This window comes from Pieris brassicae, chromosome 6 (genome assembly GCF_905147105.1).
Source record: "Pieris brassicae chromosome 6, ilPieBrab1.1, whole genome shotgun sequence".
Classification (NCBI taxonomy): Eukaryota; Metazoa; Arthropoda; class Insecta; order Lepidoptera; family Pieridae; genus Pieris; species Pieris brassicae.
This window is the reverse complement of record NC_059670.1, coordinates 5,591,549-5,611,894: the sequence shown is the minus strand read 5'-3', so window position 1 is coordinate 5,611,894 and position 20,346 is coordinate 5,591,549.

Genomic DNA, 20,346 nt, shown 5'->3' with positions numbered 1-20,346 from the left:
ATAGTGAAAGATAGGCATATATTAAAAATACAAGGTGTTTCTAAAACTGCATTAAAACATCAAAAAGAGTACTTCTTAAGTAGGGACTGTAACTAGCGTGTAATCGACATCGACTCTTGTCAGAGAATGCTCAAGTATATGTGTCATGTTAATACAACTACGTTTATTTGATACATTAATATTTGGTTCATGTTATGTCATGTTATGTTTGTTTAGATATTTAGAATTTTTACTTAATAAAATATGAACCATGAAAATATGGTGAGATTCTGTTAAATCCAGAGGCCAACCCATTTGGAGCGAATGCCAGAGACCATCATCAGGGCACTAAAGACCGTGTCTCAGTGGATCCCACAGCATAGAAAGCCAAACGCCAGACAGCATAAAATAATGGAAAGATTGCGTTAAAGTAGATTTAAGAATGTTTACGAATTGGAAGACAGTTGCCAAATAAAATAGGAACGCAATATTAACTTCAAACGTAGAAATTAATTAATTTATCATTGTAAAGTTTTTTAAGGTTTTATTTGTTTTTATCTTAAATGATTCATTTAATCACATCTGTATTTTGAATTACACGATTGTCCCTTTGATGTCGCAGACTAGCAACTTAGTCACGCTCAAGTCGCCGATTTCGACATACGGAAGTCATAGCTCGTGCTAAGTCTCATTTCTGAATCTCACTTAAAGCTCATGTTATGTTTGATCCCTAATGGGCCAGTTGATAGCACAAAGCTGTAGCTACTAGTTCCATATATTAAGTACAAGTGTATCTTACGAATTGTAGCAGCTGATAAACTAGAAATATAAATAATGAAGATACCTAATACTTGTCGAATTATGTAATCTTTTCTAATATGTAGTTAGTGGATTACGGCAAACTTCCATAATACCCAGAGGATACATAAAACTGACCAGAAAAATTTGAAAAGGGCTAACGGTTATAACGATTATGGATAACATAAATAACTTGGGTATAAACTTATGTTTGGGAATCGTGTGACGTTATATTCTAAATATATGAAATATGAAAGCCTTTTCCTCCTATATGCTTTGTGAATATACTTATGAAAGTATTTTTGAATTTAATTTATTAACAGTTCCCATGGAACGTGTATTACATTACTTGGACGTTATTTGTAAGTCATGCTGCATAAAAAAACATGTTTATTAAAAAAAATGAGTTTAGAGTCTATAATTTCTATGACTAATAATATTTCGTATAATGTAACTATTGTATATATACTACATAGGTACTGTTTTATAATAAAAAAAAATGGAACGGTACTACATGTGGTTCCACATCTTCTCGGGGACTTTGTTAGGCGCGTGTTTGAACTTGTTCTTGGTTTGATTCTAGTGGTTAGGATTAGTAGGTACTTACTTTTCTAAAAGAAAAATGAACCCCAATAGAACACAAGTGTCCGCCTAATTAGAAGTTTTTCCATAGAAATTCTTAGGAGGCTCATCTGATATTCCTCTCAATGCCAGAGGGCTTAATATTGCGATGCCGAGAGTTTAAGAATTGGTACGCTCTTTAATTGAGGGACCCTGAGTCGAATTGGATCGAACATAGTTCAGTGGATTCAGCTGGCTCCACATAGTGTTGAAACCGCGGCAGAAGCTGCTTGAGAAAACGGTCAGTTGTGGAATAATGGACTTTGATTCTGGGACCTAAATTATATAAACGCTACCTACCTATTAACTCTGTATAAACTTGACGCTAGAAAATTGTGTTGAATATATGAATATTTTTACGCATGGAAACCAACTGGTTGTTGAAAAATCTGCCTAATCATGAGTTACGGCCTCGCCCTCTAGCAGATTGCCAATCTGCCGCCATATTGTGAAAATATAGGCAGCTTTTCATAAGCCTTCAATATTTGCTTCGTTAAAATACAGGCCTATATCCATTTCGCACGATAGAAATGAACTGGGAAGTGACGCTTCGTTCACTTCGCTTTCTAAGAGATCAAATCAAGACATATTTATCTTAAGTGTCTTAGTTACAGGAGTTAACAGTACTGTATATTTTACAATAAGGGTATATATAATAATACAATATAAGAAAAATGCCTTCGTAATAATATTCCTGGTGTTACACGAGGATTTAAATGCCAGTTTTTTTTCTTTTATAAAGCAGTTATTTAAGAAAAGTAACTGGCTGTCCAAGATTCGAGCCTTTGAATGCTGCTATTATGGAAGGAGCTGGAACTGGTGACTCAGATGTAAGAACGGTACTCTGCGGGCTGAATATGTGCTGTATATAGTGTAGTCCCATCTCTCCTCACTGAAACACTTAGCACTCGTTATTTTGCCTTCTTTAAGCATTTATACTGTATGTATATGTTTAGACAAAATAACAAAGTAAAGTTATATAGTATGTTATACTTAAATTCTGGACAAATGTAATAAATAAAAGGTTAATATATATGTATGATGCAAATTCAAATTCGTAAAGTGGAACATGAAAAAAAAACCAATAATTTTCCTTCTATTGTGCGCTTTCTACAAAAACATGATAATGGATTAATGATAAAAACAATTGAAAATTATACTTAAATAGTAATAATCACCTATATAATTTAGGTACAAAGTGCGTCATTACATTTTTCACTGGTATTCACGTTTCGATAAAAGATTAGATTAATAATCATTAAAAATTGCCACATTTTGTGTGAATTATGAAATAGATGTATGTGTGCATTACTTATGAAACTGAATACTGTTTTCCATTGTTACGGAGCGTCTGAAAATATTTTGTAGTCTGAAATGGAGAGGTATATTGGTGTAAGTTATTGCCATTAAGTCTTAAAGTTCACCGGTGAGTCTAAATTTATTATTAAGGAAGTTCATCATGTTACGAAGGTCGTTACCGAATGGATTTTTTTGGCAAATGTTTTGAGATTGGTTTCATAATTTTGTCTCTCTTTGAAATAATGGAAGATATTTCGTAACCATTACGACTTAGATGTCTTCAAGAGAAGAGTGTATCGATAACGCAAATAGAAAAGTTCACTTCCACCAGTGTACAAACGTTTTGAATAACTAAAATACTTCCTTGAAAAGGATGTGCATAAAATAATTTCATTGAGATTTAATAAACTACTAATTCAATAGGTTTCTCATATTTCATTTTTGCCTTGCAAAAGATGATTCATCTATACCACGGGCTCACCTCACAAGGCTTCATCTTCTTATATTGCCATCTCCTTGCATAGGTTGGCGATCATGATGGTTAGTTTAAGTTTAAGGTGGACATATATTCTTTGATGTTTTATGCATTTACTTTCTTCAGCATGAAAATTTTTTAATATACATGGATAATAAAACAAAAAATGGTCATAAAGATCAAAAACATGATGAAGTGGAATGTAATTTGTTGTATGAAACAGTTAAATATGCGTTATGGAAGCTTTTTAATAACTAAATTACTTTTAACAGTTCTTAAAATTACGAATACTTTTTACTTAAATCGAGTCCGCATTTTAATATTACGAATTGAAAATATTAAATAAAATTTTATTCACATTGAAAGAGGTGCTTACCTAAAGAAATGGGTTTTATTGAAAAACTTATCTTGTTATTAAGTTCGTATAGCGATTTATAAGTTGCAAAGTGAAATTGAACATTTTTCCAATGCAATGCACGAACTTCCTGTTTGAACTTAAAGTTTTCTGTACTGATAAGCTTTCGTTACTATGTCAGTGTGCATAATTGTGCTTCGTAAGTTGAGAAGTCTTTGCTGATGTGTACCTTCATTAGCATTACAGCCCATCTATTATAATTTTATATTTACAAGAAATGCAAACTCCTGGTACTTTTATTTCATAGTACAAAAATAGCGATATCCTGTGGAATCCATGGAACATGGAACACATAATATGTATACGACTTTTATTACAATAAAACAGATAACCGGTGCGTTAACAATTAAATGTCAACTCTTGAGAATCTTTTAAAACGATGTTATATTAATATAAAAGGAATTGTAGCCATAGCGAAGTAGGCTAGCAAAATTCATGATTTTCCCCGCGCGTCTCCCTCCGCCCGCTTCAGTGACAACAGCAATCAACGCGGCGCAACTGTCGCGAATCTATAATACAAACTCGAGGGCATTTTGATGGGTGTGGAGTATTTACAATATAAATATGTGGTTTACTTAACGAGTGCCAGATTAGCCACGTGCAACGAGTAGCGAGTGGGAATTATTTGTAATTGTCAGAGCCGAACATTATCTATACAAATAAATATTATAAAAACTTAAAACTTAAATGTTTTTTAGTTTGTAAAATTAATAACTACTAAACCGATGCCTGTGTTTTATTTTATAAATGCTAATAAAAATTATAAGAACGTGTTTTTTGTCTAGTATTTTTAACCACTGTTAGTGTTAGTTGTTTTGTTTTATCTATTTATTGAGATTTAATAGCGGCTTATAGAATTATATAGATAAAATTTTCAATAAAATCATAAAGTCATCTTTTGATTTGAAATTTCACTGAATCTTTTTTTAATTTGATTTGTACGCATGATATATTCTTACTAATATTATAAATGCGAAAGTGTTAAGTTTAGTGTTTGGGAATGGTTTTAATTTTATTCGTGGTAATTATAATATTATATAAAGCGCTAATAAACGTAGTTATCAGACAGTTAAAGACGTATGCTCGAATCGAGAATTCGAGTGAGATGAGGCGGACGTGTTTCGCTGAAGAAAAATGAAGTAATCGTCAAATTTTTTATATACATTTATTTATTGTGTATACGTTCTAAAACAATGTGTATACATAAAATTATACAACAAAAGATGAATGTTTAATTCGTAAAATATACAATATTTAATAAAATCGCTAGTAACAGCTCTCAGCCAAACTAATGGGCTGTAATTCAATTCACTTAGACTAGGAGTTTTAAAAATCGATACAACTACAATTTTACAAAGTTATTTTATATCTTCAGATTTAAGGCATTTATGAGGCAACAATTCGATTAATTGTTGATCGGTATTTCGTGTTAAACTCCTCGAGGTAAATGACAATTACCAAGTGGAACAATAGATTAGAACTACAATCTCATTTAGCTTCCCAACTTTGACTTGGGAAAGTTCGCAAATTGTTTGTCTTATCGTGAAACTATTTCCGTAATAAAATTTTATATAGGTATTCCGTTTTGATTATCTATGGACGATTTCTTATTGTTTAGCATGAAAAATAAAGTATATTTTTGAAAATTTACTAAGCGGGATTGTAAATTTCACACTGTCATATAGTTAAGTAAATGTATTTCACTACTCTATTTTATTTATTCGATTTTTTAATGATTGCTTAAAACAAAAAGCTTGTAATTTCCTTCCTGACCCAGTTTAGCGATAACGTCACTTGGGTAATTTACCGTGGTATGTAATATTACCGTGTTACAGCCGATTACCTCGCTTTCAAGATTTTTATCAATTTTAACTTATTATAAACAAATAAATAAAACAATATCTGGGTATTTTTTAGGAGAATGGTATTTTAATCAATTTTTAAATTAAAATTTCATGATTTATTCACAATTTTACCTCGTACTAAAAATAAAAACATCGTGAGGAAACCGGCTTACCTTAGACCCAAAAAGTCAACGGCATGCATCAGGCACAGAAGGTTGATCACCTACTCGCCTATTCGATTAACAAATGATCATGAAGCGGATACAGAATCTGAGGCCCAGACCTAAAAAGGTTGTAGATTGATTTATTTTTTACAAAGACTAAATTAGACCATAATTTCAAAGACTAAATTATTTTTTGATAAACTTTAAGTTAAAGTGGAGACAATTTAAAGTGAACCAGTGCATATATGTAATTATAGTTCATAGTCTTGCCTACGACCTCATATTGTTCATAGAATAATAGGAGAATATTACAATACGTCACTTGTGTGAAGACACTGATGGATAACGCTTCAACGCGCGTCACACTTCCGCGTTATTGTGCGTTATTTCCACTTTTCATTAGTCCTTACTGGGTCCTTTCCATGATCACTGGGTTTAGTAAACTTTGAACTGAAAAATACTGATTAAAAAAAATACTATTATATTTAGCCCTTAAATGTGTCATAGATACATGTCGGTGTGTTACCGTCATCTCAATTTCCTCACAATGTAACTTAACACTTAAGTAAGAGACGTGAAAGTTAAGAGTGAAAGCTTAGATTTTTAATTCAACAGGAAATGAAACACAATTTTAAGAAGGAGTCCTCTGCATTTTAGACGTTAACAATTATTACGACGTGAGAGATTCGCGGCTACTGTTTAGTTTAAAAAATTAAGGTTCTGATTAAACTAACTAGTGTTAACTTATCGTTAGTGGTAAATATAATAATCATAGAATCCCTCTGCACTTTCAGATGTTAGAATAATATTTTTGAAGAACCTGAAACTGAACTATACCAGTTAGATGATCCAAGAGATCTAATCCATCCAGTTCCAAGAATAACAAGTCTTACTTAAAGTACGTATTTAAAAACATGTTAGTAAATTATAATTATTAGCAGTATTGAGAAACCAGCAAAAATTATATAAGCATTTAGCTATTAAAAAAAACAGGAATCTAAATCTTAGAAAACTGTGGTTTGTTAATTTTATTTTTAGAAAGTTGCGATAATCACTATTTTTTTTAATATAGAATAAGAAATAGTTTTTGGAATCACTATAAATGAAATAAAATTTAACACAAAATATAATCTGTAGACAGCAGACTCAATCTTCTCAATATTGCCTCGAGCTCTAGCAATACCATTCCGGTGTCTGTTTCCCGCGCTTTGCAGACGCCATTTTATTTTATTTACAAAATGTTGGCTTGTCAAATATTGTATTTTATTATTACTGCAACGAAGTCACGTATACTTCATCTGTTTAATAATTTAAAAAAGTTTTTTGTTTTTAGGCAAGATAAAAAAAGAAACATTTTATATTTTCTCGTCAAATATTATTTCACTTAATGGAAAATAAAATATATTTTAGAGATCTTTAATTTTGACCTTGATATTTGTTCCGTCCAATATTTTGTAATTAAATAATAATTTTACCCAACTTAAAGGGTAAAATAATTATTCCTCGATTCCTTAAGTCTTAAATTGCAGGTTTTTCTTTGATTATATTTTTTATGTACGAGTTGGTTTTATGTCTTCAGTGCGTCATACGTCGACGTAGTATTTTGTAGATTTTTAAGCATATTTTAGTGATATTTCCTCATGATATGTATAGCTTCACCATATGAGCGAGAGTTCATTGTACATAAAGAATCATAAATCATCAGATTGAAGCGTCATCCGTTACTATTTTTAAAACAAGGTTTTACGTGTGACTGTAGTTAGTTTCAAAATTCATTTATTTTAATTTTCTTATTGTATTTCACATTAATGTTGACAGGTCTTGTTACAGACTTTTCTACTGTAGCAATGTTTTCAGACGAAGTACAGAGAAATCCAAATAAAACATGATGTTATGTTATAAATGTCATTGTTTTACTTTTTGATTAGATTAAATTTCTTCTGTTTGATTTATTCAAGTACAAGTAAGTTTTCATACAATAAATATATTTTTATTTAAATTGTGACGAAGGCTTTCCCGGTAAATCGATATCCGTTACGTACGAATTTATAAGTAGTTCCATAGGTAAAACCTTTACATTTTTAATAAACCCATTCAAAATTTAACACAAGGGTCATGAACTAGTTTTTGAAATCACCTTATTAACAGAAAGACTCGAATTCATAAAATTGCTGGTACAAACCAATTTCTCTGCGGCCATTCGAAATACGTGACTGAGCGCAATAAAATCCAGTTTTCACGAAAAGTCAATCTAATATCGACCTTCCTTGCCTTGAGAATTAAGATAATTCGTTTTATTTATAACTATATTATAGTAGGTATTTCATGGTTTTATTAATATTTATACCAAAACAAAGTTATCTTGAAGATTATAATAATATCGACCTGAGTACCCGGCTTTGCACCAATGGTCACTATTGATACTCAGAGTAAATTAAAACGAGAAATCCGGCATGCTGATCACAAACTGGCATATCAAAAGAAAACAAATGATCATGAAACATATACAGAAATCTTAAAAGGTTTTTTTAAAATCTTAAAATAATAATTAGGATTTTATATTCTGTGTACAATTAGTTTAATAATAAGATACTAATTTTATGATCTCTACTCACTTCACACTCCTTGTCACTGAGGGAATCTTGGGAAGGTTTAGTAATATTGCTATTTTCACGATGCATTATTATTACATATTTGTAAGTATTATTGTAATGCTCGACCTTTGCTGCAGGTAAATTAAGTAGTAAAGATAATGATTAAAACTTATTTGTAGCTTTTATGTAAAATCACAATAGTAATTATCATGATTTAGAGGGACAATGTCATTAATGTTTATTTATTTTGTATTAAGACCGTCTTAGTAAATGGAAGTAGGATGTCTTTTTTGTATTTTTGCTTCTATTGGAAAACAGAAATAATACACTAAAAGGTATTTTCGTATTCCTTGTATTCGGGTTCGTGTTTGCGTATTATACGGATTGAATTCATATACGTAATAAACGTACTATTTGCTGTAATTTGTTTATTTTTATATATTTTCCTGTATGAAAATACTCTTTACATTATAAGAAAGTGGTATATACATTACAATGTGTGATTTAGTTTGAAATTAACTACATCAAAAAATAAACTATAGAATGGCGTTAAAACTTAACATAACGAAGCGTGTGTGGAAACTGGTGTTTCCACAGATAAGTAATGTTCAAAATTTCATTGTGTGTCAAATAATATATTGTTTCTTAATTATAAAACCTAATTGGTAAAAAAAACACATAAATGCTCTGTCCCATGTATTTACCGTGATAAAAAATATTTAGTTAAAATAATATTTTTTAAAGTAACACCTTATCATTCGTTATTGCGGTAGTAATGTATTTTATTTAGTTTTGAAGTATATAACTTAGCGTTTACGACACTAATGAGTAATGCATTTCATATGTTTATAAATTTCAAACCAACTAGTTTAATTAGCCTTTCAATTAACAGCTTTGATGTTTAACTAACGGCCTGAAAGCCGTAACGTTTGTTACAACATTTACCAAAAAGGATGGCTAATGATTAGGCCATTCGAACGATACAGTCATTTGGCATAAATAAAAAAGATGAAACATGACATTAAAAAAATCTTTTAAAATTTAATTGCTTAAGTCAAATTGACATTATTATTGTCACTAGACTCTTTAATTGTTCTTGTTGTTTTTCATGAAACTTTGGATAACACCATCAAAGTTGTAGTTTGCCGAAGATATTGACAGTTAGAAGAGTTTCATTTCGAGTTTGAGAGTGGCAGCTAATGGAATTAAATTTAAATTAACAGTCAACAGGCTAGGCAAATAATGAAATGTCATCAGTGCACGTCATTTGCCTAGCTGTTTTATAAAATGGCTGAATATAATTTAGGTCGCTAGTTAAACGGCGCCATTTAGTTAAACGGCTAGACTGTTAATTGAACGGCTAATTAAGCTAGTTGGCTGCAACATAAACACTGTGTCTTTTATTTAATAATGTGTGTAGTTATGTTATACGTAATTAATCTGTATTGAGATTTTATAATAATTACCTCTATGCTTAAGTGCTGGTACTCTAACTCTCAATATTGATCCCGACTTCATTGTTGACTTTATAAACTGCGAGATCACAAGGTTGCTATTAATAATTATTTATACCTTAAAAATCCCTGAGTGCCGTATAAGAAATCTCGTCCAGGCATGTGTTCACAGAATGACATCATAATTTGATGTCTTGGACGGCACGGACAAATCGCTATTGGCGTACAGTAAGGTTGCACTTTGGCTTACGTCAAGAGACTGGTACTGTAGAAAATAAATAACTATTAAATACGAACAAAAAACAAAGTAAAACATTAAAGTCGAGGTCCAAAATATGAAAACGTTAAAGCTATTTAATGGTAATTACAGTGGGCCCTTTTCTATCGCAATTATGATTAATATCTCATGAATTTTTATAAGCTTTTATGTAATTATATAAATTAGAAGCGTATTTGTTATCTAAATAATAGGTTATGAAGTTATTTTGCAAGGAGAATATAATTTATTTTTGGTTTTATTTTAATCGAGATTATTGCTATTGCTTTTGGATGATAACTATTGTATATATATTGTATTAACATTTATATATTACCTCAATTTGTTCGCTTTTGAATCAACACAACAGACCCCTCTCTCTTGAACTACTGTTCCGCGGTTCAAGAGTGATCACCACACCACAGTACACAAGGATTTCCTAAGTGTACTGGCGTTTGTATGGTGAGCTACCATATAATAACTTAACTAATGATTTTTTTTCTGTTACACATTATTTGATTAAATACTTGACACTTTCTATTCAATTTCAAAGCAAACACCATCTTCCCACCAGATAAGGACACGGAGGTCCAGATTGCTACCATGAAAGTATCCCAAAACTCACCTCACCAGTCAATACTAAGATTAGGGTGTATCGAAATTTCAACACAGTCCCTGCAAGGCAAGCCTTCAGTTCACTTTTTTAAAAATATAATACAAAACGCTGAAACAAATAACAATTTTATAAGATGGTGTACCCAATTCACCGCGTATATAATCTATATGTACACATATACAAACGTCATTATTCTGTGAGAATAATAACTGAAATCAAATTATCAGCCACCGACAATTTGGAGAATCGAGTTTCCTATAGTCATTGCGAATTCAATGCATTGTTGAGCACGCTCCTTTAACAACCGTGATCAGAATGAGCTTTTACTTAAATACCTCTAAGGGTTGGTTTTCAAATTATATATTGATGGCATTGAGTAAACCAGCAAATAACGTAAATGTTATGATGAATTAAGGGGAAATCTATTTAAAAGTGTAGGGTTTGTTCACAGAAAATATAGAGTGACAGCGCTGTAAAAATTCCGATAAAAACGTTATTATAATGAAATATAACTCAAACTGAAACTCAATATAACTTTTTTCATATAGGTAACCAAGTACACTTATAAACGTTAACAGAAAATATGTTTAATTCTAAATTTACTACCAGTTCGCAAATCAAGGTCGTAGAACAGGCTAGAAGAGAGTGAGTCATACAAATTGTTTGAACTGGTGCAAATCAATCTCAATAATTGGCATTTATAATAAGCATTTTTGGTAAACTTATGTTAGACGAAAGTTTAAAATTTATTCAGTGACAATTCTCCAATTTCGTTTGGGATTTTTTTTGGAAAAATAAATGAAATTTTCATATATTTCCATAGTTGTTTAGCTTCTGGAGCATTACATATGGTTGTTGGAGTATTATACTGGCGATAGTCACCATTTGTTTTAAAAAAAATGTACACACAACATGGCTTGAAGAATATATTGACCTGACAACGTTAATCCTAAATTTTCCTCAACCGTTGACAACAAGTGTCTGTGACAGTTATGGGTCTCTTAATGATTACCGCTGGTTACGATTGGGGGAATTTATATTTTATTATTTATACCTTAAATGAACTATATGTTTTGTTGTCAATAGAATCTAAAAGTTCTAAGTTCTAAACTAATGTTATTATACCAATATTGCAAATTGTTTACGGTATGTTAAGTAAATATTTCCTTAAATATGTGTCACACTCTAATTTAAAGCTTATACATAAGCTGAGTGAAAATCCAAAAGTTATGTAATTCAGAATTCTCAATTCCCACTGAAATATAAAACGGGCGCAAATCTGGGAAATGTTATGAAATGTTATTTGCAAAATTGGAAACGGGATAAGCAATAAAAGTTTTACTGAACTTCATATGCAATACCATTACGAAATTTAGATGCATCTATTGCATTCATGAATATGAGATGTATTTTCTCTAAAATTCTGGTTAGACAATGAGCCAAGCGAAGCAAGAAAACCAAATTTTTAACTTACACTCTTAAAATTGAATGTACAATTAAAAATTCAGAATTTTATGCAGTCTTATTGGAAAACTTGTTGTAAATCAAGTGCAATGATACGTAAAGATATTGTATCTGTCAGTGTAATATCGTGACTGTCAGCTGCCAAAATCCTAACCGACAGTCTTCAGTTCGATTAAACGATCGAACAAAGCAGAAACGTTTAAAAAGTAGACTCTTTAACTACGTCGCCATTGTGAATGATTTTTCTGTTTTAGTTGATATTTAGGTGCTTGCTTTCTTACGCATTGTTCAGGTTCGCTATTTTGTCAACCATCCGTCCCTGTTTCTTACCTTCTTCCACCATATCTTTGGTACCACACCACATAGCTTTTACACATTGAAATAAAACAATTTTTAATCGGATTAAAGTTATTTGTATTATTATAAACTTCGCGTGGTCGCCTGCGTGGTCACGGTGACTGGACGCACGCTGTAAAGCACGCGAATTTAAAATTAGGTAAAATAATTATAAGTTTATAATAATACAAATAACTGTAATCCGGTTAAAAATGTTTTCTTCTTCCACCTTGCTTTCTCCATGTGTAATCCTTGACCTTTCTCTGCCTCTACGTCTTTGACTCAAGCCAAACCAGCTTTAGTGTCACCAATTGTTCTGACACAAAAAATTCTTTTAAGTAAAGTTTACACTATGAAATCACTGTTTCTATTGGCCATTGAATAGTCGTTAATTTAGATATCTAGTAATATTGGGAAACCAAATAAACTATTGGAATCTAATTTAAATTGCTTTAACTTTAACGTTTGCTTATTTTAAGCTCTGTGACAATGGCAATTACATCGAAACGATTCTTTAGTGACGTGCGTGTTATATCGTTATTAAAAATCATTTATCATGTTAGCTCAAAGGTAACAGTGATATAATATTCATTATGATACAGATGATAAGCCAATTCCACGACTTGTGTATCACTTTACCGTTCCCATTATTTTTGGTTGCTATGAGGCGTTATAGTTCAATGACTTTTATAGTCTTTGAATTATTCTAATAAGTCTAGTAGTCTATGGGAATGTCAATACCAATTTATCAAATTAGACGTATAAAAATGCATACAATGGACAAATGTCAAGTCGGAGCAAGCAAATTTTACCTGATATAAAATTATGATATTTGCATCATTCCTCTAGATTTTTCAATGTTTATACCACACATTTTAATAATACAGAGTATTAACTCTTGTTAAACACGTGACGGCTATTTATTTCTTCCAATTTTATAATTGATACATTTTCGTAGTCAAGTGCACCCCTGTAAATAAGGCTTACTAAATTACTAACAGTTGTTAAAAGTTGTTGCACATGCTTTTTCGTAAATTTGAGTAAAAAATGCAACATTTTTCGTTTTCTAAATAATTCATAGATCGTTCAGTGTTTACATTCAAAAATCAAAAATCGCCGCGCTAGTGTGGAATAACATTGTCAGTGCTATTTACATAGAAATGCGAAACGCGCATTTCGAAATAAATATTTCTGTCATATTTGAAGCTTCAGGCATCCCACAAAATCCTGAGCGTAACTTTAATAAATCCAACGTAAAATGCAGCAAGTTCCTAACATGTTCTAATTTGTCACATCTGACAAAGGATGCACATACTGGCTTAACCCAGATTTCTACGATTTTCTGTCCAATCTCTAGGGTTGTCAAAAATATTAATTACAAGCTTTTCCCCAGAGCGCTCACCTGCGTAGTAAATCTGACGAAGCTTTTTGTAATGAAAACGTATTGTGTTGAAAATAAAAGATAATTTTTGAATTGAATCTGGAGATAGTCGTCGATAGATTCGTCTAAATTTTTCAAACGTAATATTATCATGCTATATTCATTCAAGGGGGACAGGGTTCAAATTCATAAGTTTCGCTCAATGGTCATTTCTAGTAACAAAAGTATAGGAATTGCATTATGAAGAGTGAATATAGCATAAGGACAACCTATTAATATATTATTATGGACTGTAATGTAGTGAGTAACACAATAAAAACCATATGGATTGTCTATTTAACTGAGCACTTAGATAAGCAGTGTTGGCCTAGTGGCTTCAGCGTGCGAACAGACTGGAGGATATCTAAGAAACGAGCGTAGCAATTTGCCCCCTGTTCTGTAAAAAACAAAACTATTACTATGCACTTACTTATTGAGCAGTGTTGACCAGTGGCTTTAACGTGTGACGTTCCCATCTCTGGGTAAGTGTACTTTCTGTCTATGTGCATATTTAACACTCGTACGATAATGGAAAATATTGTGAGAAAACCGGCATGCCTTAGACCTAAAAAGTAAACGGTGTGTGTCACAGAAGGCATATCATTGAAGAAACAGACAGAGGAATCTGAGACCCACACCTAAAAAGTATTCCATATGTGTATATACCAATGAACATCTGGTACATATAATATTAAATTAATGCTTGCTATGTATCTAACGGACCCAGCATTTTGTTTTGCAAGTAATAAAGTTACTGGCTTGGCTATTTAGAGCTTTTGCTGAAACCTAACACGTTCTTAGGGCAGTTTTGGCCTAGTAGCTTCAGCGTGCGACTCTCATCCCTGAGGCCATAAGTTCGATCCCAGGCTGTGCACTAATGGACTTTGTTTTGTAAGTAACTTTAAGGCTGAAGGAAAACACCGTGAGGAATCCGGCTTGCCTTAGACCCTAAAAGTCGATGGCAAGTATCAGACACACGAGGCTCACCTACTTGCCTATTAGATTGACATATGATCATGAAACAGATACAGAACTCTGAGGCCCAAACCCAAAATGGTTCTAGTGCTACTGATTTATTTATTATTGTAACTAACTCAATAATAACCATAATGACTTATTGTCTGCGTAAATAAATAAATGATTTAGAGATAAAGAGAGTTATCACCTATGTCAAAACCACGTCCATGTTACAGTATATAAGTGTAAATAGAAATAACAAAGACAGAAGATCTGTTTTTCTAAGATCTACGTTCAACAAAATAAAATATTCAGCTTTATGAAGATCTATAGATAAAAATGTCTTATTTTAAGATTGGTGTCAACCCTGTCCCTCATGTACGTTGCGGTCGTAACACACAATAAGCTATTGTAAGAAGTTACATCAGTTAGTCGCTAAAACAAACTGACAAAGGCTAAAAGGTTTGTACTATATTTTTTAGGACCTATGAAAAATTACTAGAAAAACCTTTTATCTAGTAAATTTAAAAGAACAAGACGTATATAGTTATAGTATCTTTCTGTTAGCACCTGACTTGGAGATAAATTTAATGGAAAATTCATTTGCTATTGCACTCTGAAGAATACAAGACTTTGAACCTACACACTACTGGTTTTTTTACTCTGAAATCTGGTTTAGAAAAAAAAACGTTAACCATCTTCATAACTTCAAATAGTAGACTAATAACAGGTTTTGCATTTAACATATTATATGAGTTATGTATTCTAAGGTTAGTTAGATATATCTGTGGCCATAGGTCAGAATATGATAAGTCATACTGAGCAAAAATGTACTTATCATTGTCTGATTTATGACCACAGATATATTGGTAGTTAATAAATAAAAAGCGCAAACGAAATGTTAACAATCATCTTGCACTTTTAGGCAATAAATTATAGAACGCCAGTTTTGATAGTGATACATGAGACCTACACTTTTTCGTACATTCATAAATTGTACATATAACATTCTAGTTTCTGAGAATGTATGTGAAGAGAACATAAATACGTCAACTTACAGTTTTTTTAGTCCAGTCATCACAACTCCTAATTTTATGTTTGTTATAAGCTGTTTTTTTAAACAATTAAAGATAGTTGATACCTGGCATCATATACCTGGATACAAAGTGTTTTGTTTATTTGAAAGTCCCTCCAATAACCGCCCCCGAACTAATGCAAGAATGTTTTAACAAATACAACGGAAATAGGTAATGGCGCAAATGTTCTTGCGAAATGATATTTAACACAAATAAAAGCAAGGTATCCACTTAAAGGTAAAATGACTTCTTTTGTAAGAACAACAATGCATGATTTATCATCGCTCCATGTCGTCCCGTCGTGACCTCTATTCCACATTAAAATACCTTACCTTAATATTCATAGAGTATTCAATAAACAGATAATATTTATTTCGTAATATAATTAGTGACATGTCGATAATTAACATCCTCATCAAGTGGCTTACTATTTGGTTATTGGAGCGCGATTATTGGGACTAAAAATATACTTATTTTTCTTTGATTTCTCTTGTTCAAAATACCAATACTTTTTTATTTATTCATTAACACTTCGTTGCAGAAATATAATACGATTAACTTAAATAAATGGACAGCTTTCGAGTGATCTCTTCTAGGCAACCACCGTGAAAAAAAATAGGGTGCAAGCAATGCAGGAAGTGCAAAAACACATGATATATAATGTAATAACTAATACAGGGATAAAAAACTAAACTAAAAAAGGACACATGAAAAAAAGTGCACATAAATCACGATAATTTAACTAACATCAGTAAGTACGAAAGTGTGGACAAGTGATGATTCTACAGTAGAGCTTTAAAGGAAGATAGAGAATAGCTAAGCTAAGTGAATAGGGACGGGAAGTAAATTCCATAGCCTCACTGCCCTCACTGACCTTAAAGGATTCAGAAGGGCTCCCAAAAATTTGAAAGCTTTGCTGAGATGGAAAGGAGGAATAAAATTACTAAGACGTCGAAGGATACTGGAGGCACAGTACAATTTGTGGTTAAATTCTTTGACATGCTGCTCGCAGGATAAACTTGATCAAGTAAGACCCCCAAATACAGTAAATAACTGTATGGCTAATAAGTCATACCGTCGATCTGTACAGGAGGTATCCTTTCTCAATCAATTCTCATCGTGAAATAAGGCTTGCCACTCATTATAAGTTTACTCTTGTTGGGATTGATGATTTTTCATTTAAGTACAGCAACTTCGACTAAGCAATATTTGTTTATTTCATAAAAACACTTATATTATCACGTGTGTAATTTTTAGTATTTGTATCGATCATTTCCGTATTTTTTAAATAAATTGTTAATATGGGTGTGGAGGAAAGAAGTTGCTGCTCTGCCTCCGATCTAAAGGATAACCTTTCTTCCTTTATTCCTTTTAAGAAATCCGTATTTGGCTGACCCAAAGGAACCAGTGGCCAAAGTCGAGAAGTTCTATGCGGTTAGAATAACTTCGTTAATGGATATGACGTCATCACTGATGTCAGCCATATATTATAAGTGATTGGGTCATAATTAAAAACAAGATATATTCTTGTTAAATTAAAATAACTAAAAATTGCAATGTGTCTTATGTGAAATTTTTGATATCTAAATGAGTGACAAGAGTTTTCTAAAGCAAGTTATTCCTTCAAACAATTAAACACCATATTTAAGAACTATATTTTTGGTGTCACATAGTAATTACACATTTAGTCGTAACATTACACATCTATTATAAATTGTTATTCTTTGGCTTTTCGTGTAGCTGTCGTTAGTGGGTATTGAAATTATGAACTATTCAACGTTTATTAATTATGAATAGGTGCTTTAAGCTATTTAATCAGCTTGAAAACGTTCCTCGAATACTGTAGATGAATTTTGGTTAAGGTAATTACATGGCTTTAAGTGTGTGCCTCACTTATAAAAGATAACTCAAATACATCAGATTTTTGTAGGTTTAATGTTAATATGGTATGTTGATATTAGGATTAGGTATTGTGCAATTTGTAGACATTTTCAAGAATTCAATTGAAAATTCATTGAATATAAATAGTATTATTTTAAATCAAGTTTCGTCACCAGCAGTGTTGGTGTAGAGGTGTGTGCGTGCGACACTCATCCTTGAGGTCGTAGGTTCGATAGCCGGATATGCACCAATGGGTTTACGTACAAAAGAAATATCCTGAGGAAACCGACATGCCTTAGATTAAAAATTGCATATTAGAGAAAATAAATTATCACGAAATAACATAAAATCGAGGCTCAGAAATAGAAGGGGACCTCGTGGTCTAGGGCCGGCAACGCACTTGCGAGTGATGCCAGATTGGGCATTGAGAGTGTCCATAAGCGGGTGGTATTGATTATCGTCAGATCCTTCTGCTCGTTTGCCCCGTTTTATGAAAAATACATTTCTGCTTTATTTTGTTATAATTTTTTCAAACTTGTAACAACAGCCTTGTTCAGAAATGATTCTAATAAGAATCCTTGGTTTTGCTTCTTTATGACTTGAACTTGGAATGTAAAATTGTATTCTTGAATGAGTGATATAGTTTAACCACTAATGTTTAGTGACCAATAGTAAAAATACATTGTGTAATACAACCAAGTAATAATGGGGTCATGTATCTACTCAGTAACCCGAAATAAACCTTGAAATGTTGAAATCTGAAGGTCGTTAGTAAAAAAATAACCCCGAACAATGCGCTCACTGTATCGCCTGTTAGCAAACTTTCATGCCTGCTTAAGTAACGGGCGCTTACGACTTAATATTATAAATGTTCTATTACAAACTTGAGAAAGTAATAAAACATAAAAAAAAACATTCTTTTTAGCCTTAGATTTCGGTAACTATTTTATGATCATTTGTTAATATTAAAGGCAAGTAGGAGGTGTCTGCCTTGTGTGCATGACTCACGCTTTCGACTTTTTGGGTCTAAGGCAAGCTGGTTTCCTCACGATGTTTTCCTTCACCTTCGAGCGAATGTTAAATGCGTACATAGAAAGAAAGTCCATTGGTGCACAGCCGGGGATGGAACCTACGACCACAGGGATGAGAGTCACACACTGAAGCCACTAGGCCAACTCTGCCCTAAGAATGTAATAGGATTTAGAAAAAGCTCTAAAAATTGTTAATTAGTATCTACGCATATTGGACCACACCTTTTAGGTCTGGGCCTCAGATTTCTGTATCTGTTTCTTTAATTATATGATTTCTGTGTCTGTGACACACACCGTCGACTTATTAGATTTTAGGCATGCCGGTTTCCTCACAATATTTTTTTTCACGGTACGAGTGTTATATGCGCACGTAGACAGACACATACTTAGTGAGAATCACACGTTAAAGCCACTAGGCCAACACTGCTCAATATGTAAGTGCATAGTATTAGTTTGTTTTTTTATAGAACAGGGGCCGGCAAAAAAAGCTTTAAAAATGGTCAGTTCAGTCAGTAAACAACGGACGACGAGGTGATATGGGTTGAGAAATGAATATAGATTATCAATTTTAAAAATATTAGTAACTTTCTTCTATTTTATACAGAATTCAATCACATTATATGATTAGTTTTCAGACACGACCTTTTGAATCTAAAGTTTTCTTACAATATTTACCTTAAGCGCAGTAATTGCGCGTAGAAAGAAAAACCTTTTGCTGAATAGCCGCGGTATAAATACATGATCTCAAAGTTCATGTTATACTTTTAATTTTAAATTCTGCACCGTGAAGCTTATACTTATTCAGTACCAATAAAGAACAGGTATCGAGACGTTTTGTAAGCAGTTTCGATATAGTTCTCTCAATATCCGTAGTGCTGTCAGGTGGTTGCATGGTTGCCATCAGGCGGTACAGAAATTAACATTCATTGAAGTCCATTTATTAGCCGCGGTACCAAATACCTCAAAGTTCTCTCACCATAGACGTTGATTTCTCTCGAAGTACAGAGCCGAACTTGCGTCATGCTTAACTCGGTATTTATGTCGAAAAAAGCTCTGATTTTATTTACTATTTATGTTATGTGTATTTTAAAGTGTTAAATTTTTTTTTCTTCATTTTTATATGAATCGAGCTCATTTTTCAAAACAGCATGTTTGATGATTTGCAAATCGCTTTAGCTTGTCATTTACACCAGTCAGGTAGAAATTTCAAAACTCTATACATTAATCTCTGTTGAACTCAGATTTTATAAAGTTAGCGTTGAGTTTTCAACGCAAAATCGGAAACAATTTGTAAATAACAACAAAACTCGTAATTTTCCCCTCCACCTTCTATTGTTACTCAATTCCCGGCCAAAATTTTAGGGCGTTACATCCCGTATTTATGTTCGGGAATTGACTTGTAAATTTTGTAATTTGTGTCCCTTGTATTAGTAAACTTTATTTTTTAGACACAAAATTAGTAACAAGGAATATTTTGTACCAATTCTGCATAGAAAGCAGTTTGTAAGAATTTATAAACTTTTTTTTATTTTATTTTAAGTCCTGGTATTTACAACCTTTAGGTCAATCAATTTTTCAATCATACTCAACCATAGATAACATTAAGTTTAGATGTCAGTTATGTTTTGTGATTCCGTGACAGTTGCGTTCGCTAGACGCTATCGCT